Genomic DNA, 4,165 nt, shown 5'->3' with positions numbered 1-4,165 from the left:
AATTAATGACAGCTTTGGCTGGGGAAAAATTAAAAGGCTTCAGAACTTTTCCTATAGTTTAACTCAGAGTCCTGCTTGAAAGAAGACAGCCAGATCACTCTTGCATAGCTTTCATATCAGCAGTGAGTTGTTTACGGCCCTTTGAATCATTTAGGATTTCATCTTAGCATTTCCTAATTTATGACCAGAAAACCTAGGAGCATGCAGCTTTCTGATTGCTACTGTCATCCAGCAGACAAACACTCCAGCAAGAGTAAAACAATTTCCTTGTAATTGGTGGGGTCTTAAAACACACGTCCGAGCTTCATAAGGAATATAGCACCGATGTCAGTGGGAATTTTGCCGGAGTAAGAAAGGAAGATTTTGGCCCTTTTTCTGCAACTACTGACAACACTGCACAATTTTATATTGTTAAGAATTTTTAGTTAAATTTGCAATTAACACAATTCACAGTACTTTGATACACAATAGAATTTAAAAGGAGAGAGTATCTAAATATGAAGCTTACCTTGTAAAGGACTCTCTAAGTCCTTTGCAAATTAAGGGAGAAAATAAAAAATTCCAGCAACACTTGTTTTCTAGATAAGAAAGTCCATGTATTTTTAAGTGGTGGGTTGTTGGGTTTTTTAATAGCTGTGCCTTTTGCTACAGTCACTAAGTATCATGAGAAGGAGAAATATGATATTAAGCAGGATCTGATCCTAAACTTATGGTTCTGGTGGGAACAGACTAAAACCCATTTATAGCATATCCCAACAGAAACACTCTTTTTGCTGTAGCAGTGTTTACTGCATCTGAATTCTCCTAGCAGAAAACAGCATTTTCACAGTCAAGTTCCAATAACAAGAGGGAATTGATTATTAAGTAATATTTCTAGAACAGTTCAAAGTTTGGAGGGACAGAAAGGAGGGTGTCCCCTATTGCTGTTACTCCTTGGCAAAGAAGAATATAAATTTGGTAATGTGGTCAATTTTCAATGTTTAGTCATATGGCTGAAAAACTGGTTTACTAGAAAGGACCTGACCAAATTTTTTAGATAGTTGATGCATTCATACAAAAATACACCTTTATCTGAAAGAACAATAGTTTAAGCAACATCTTAAAAGCAATCATTGCTCAGATAAGGTGAACCTTTGATATCATTTCACTCAGCTCTTCAATGCCAGTTCAGCCTTCCTACCAGCACTTACATCCAAACACAGATCTTTTTATGCCAGACACAAATCAATAAATTTTAATCTAGCTCAAGAATGTTACCTGTAAATAATGTGCTGTAAACCAAAGCAAAACTGGACAGAGATGAAAAGTGCTGTACCTGTACAGTCATTTATACTATGCCTGTAGCCTGTTTCAGCTCAACAGGAGTCTTCCATTGATTTTCAGTCCCTTATTTCAGCCTTCATGTGTTTTGCCAGTTTAATGTAGTTACACTTCCCAGTAGTCTTTGTCCACTGCTCCTTACAGGGACATTCCACAATTTGCTATATGATTAAAAATGTTCATGGAAGCATGAGCCACATTGTATCTTATTCAAACAAATACCACAGCAGAAAACTAATCCAGCATTTTTAAAAGTAGTTTGATTTCTGTTTTGTTTTTTTTTTAATCCCAAATATTTTTTTTAAATTCTAAATGCTTTCTTCGGGATATTGATCTCAGTGGAAGTCCCACTGCAAGAAGCAATGGTAAATAAAAATAAATAGCTAAATCTAAACAGATCAAAAAGCTATGAGAGACACGACAGTTCCCATGAGCAAATAACTTGCTTCATTCACCTGCACAAGAGATAATTATTTTGATTTAAATACAGACGCTTGCACCAGGTAAGTAACTGCCTGTGTTACAGCTGCACTTCCTAAACCAAACATGCTAGTGATCAAAAGTCTAAGGGTCCAACAGTTTTCAATAAAACACAAAGTTAAGAAAAGGGAAACCCAAACATGAATAATTAAACGTGTGCTTTTATAAATAGGAAAAAATGTCTTGCTGTTGTGATGCTGGCATTGCTTTTACAAATTCCTGATTTATCAGTCACATGATACTTACAATGTTTCTTGATTTGTATTGCAGAGCTGGTCAAAATACATTTTTTTTCAGTCCTTGCATTATCTAGATGATGATTATTTGGGGGTATTTCCTTTATGATAGTTCTTTTAGATGTTAATCAGCAAATACACTTTCTCTGTTAGAATTTTTTTTTAATGTGCAATACCTTAAAACTTAAAATTCCACTGCAAAACCCTCTGCTACAATGCTCTATGCTGACTTGAATATAAATTTTCACCTTTCAAAAATGTCAAAGAAAAGCAAAATTTTAAGTGCAAAATAATACTTATTTGCAGAGAAGGAAAAAAACTTATTTCAGAAATATTACACTTTGTCCAAGTTTACTTCTAACATGTGAACTGTATGAGGTTGTTTGGCCTGAAATCTGCAAAAGTATCCTGTTGAGGTGGCTGTCCATTTTTTTGGCTACAAATTGTTAGTAAAATCTACTTGAAATAAAATGTAGGAAGAGATATACAGTAATATCTGTGTCGGGTTTTTATCAACTTCTGAGGTGACCATTTTACATTCTGACTCAAAAATGTGCACAGAAAATGGGACTGAGACAAGATTCTGAACCTTACAGCATTTGGTTTATATTTTTTTACTAGAAGTGTCTGGCACATCATTCATTTCCTCCTGGAAGGTGCAGATTTAAGGACATGTTCAACCCTGCTCTAAGTTTAGAAAGTTTCAGAATAAAAGGGACAATTCCCCAAAGTCCCTGCCTTCTAGGTCTGCCTTTTAGATAATGAAGGTTCTGAAGGCGTTGCTCAACGCAGACCGACTGACCAGAAAAGAGACAAAAAAAAAAAAAAAAGCCGGGGGGGGGAGGGAAACAGGGGTAGCAAATGACAGAAAAGCATATGCTTTTGCATTTCTTCTGAGTTTATTCAGAATTATATCCATCTGGGTGAAACAGTCAGCTCCTGAACAAATTAATGGTCTGATGATTCAGGGAAATGTAGAGCTAGGTTCCCAGTTGTAAACTGCATGCAACTGAGGAAGAAGTGCATGCGTGCACGGAGGTGAATCTGGCTTGGTAGGACAGACATTTTTCATAGATTAAGTATTAATTTGGAAACAATAACCTCCTAATAAAATGCCAATGTTGCAGTAGTTTTATTGAAATATATCTTCGAATAAAGGATCAAATTCTCTCAGACTCAGCTGCAGATCGCTGAGGAACCTGAACAGAGGCATCAGTTATTAGCAGACCCGACCCATTAGAGAGGGGGAAATTGCTGTCGGCTAGGAACTCGGTCCTGCTCCAGTTGAAGTTTTCCCTAAGGAGCTCAGGATCGGCCCCTCGCCGCGCCACTTCCACCTTCCGCCCCGCCGCAGGGTGGAATTGCTTCTCACCTCTTCCCGAGGGGAAAAAAGGACACGAGTCTGGGCTGGGGAAACGCTCCGTTGTCTCTAAAACAGCAGTCCCCGAGCAGCAGCATCCGCAGACGCTCAACAAATGATCGGCTAAAACACTAAACGCGGTTTCCTTTTTTTTTCTTCTTCTTTTCTTTATTTTTTTTTTTTTTCGGGGGGGGGGGGGGGAAGTGGAGGCGGGATGGGTGGGTTTTTTTGTTGTTGTGGGGTTTGTTTGGGGGACTTTTTTGACAGAAACTTGCAGGGATTAAGCCCTCTCCAGAGTTTGCTCGTGCCTTGTCATGTGAGTAAGGTCCTGCACAACTTAACGAGATAAACTCTGACAAGCTAATAAGGCAGGGCAGGGGGCTGTGCTCGTCCGCACCCTAGCTCCGCGCCCCTGGGACCGGCGGCCCGCTCCGCGCCTCCCTGCCGTCCACGGAGCCCAGCCCCGCCGCAGATCGATAACCGCACCGGCGGGGACCCGCCCCCGGCTCCGTCTGGCCGCAGCCGGGCAGAACCCGCGGGCACGGAGCTGGAGCTGCTGGGCCCTGCCCTTCGGCCCCAGCAAACCCGCGGCCTCTGCGCGACGGCGGAGCGGGGACCCGCGGAAAGGGAATCATTAGCATTCGGTTACCGGGCTCGTTTCGCGGCTTTTGGCGAAGGGGCCGTCCCCTGAACTTGGCGGTGCCCGGCGGCTCTCCGCGCCTCTCCGCCGGGACTGTCCTCCCGCCGCCACCCTGGGGGTTCCCGGGCT

The sequence above is a fragment of the Heliangelus exortis genome, chromosome 9 (genome assembly GCF_036169615.1).
Source record: "Heliangelus exortis chromosome 9, bHelExo1.hap1, whole genome shotgun sequence".
In the NCBI taxonomy this organism is placed as follows: Eukaryota; Metazoa; Chordata; class Aves; order Apodiformes; family Trochilidae; genus Heliangelus; species Heliangelus exortis.
Note: the sequence above shows the minus strand (reverse complement) of the source record.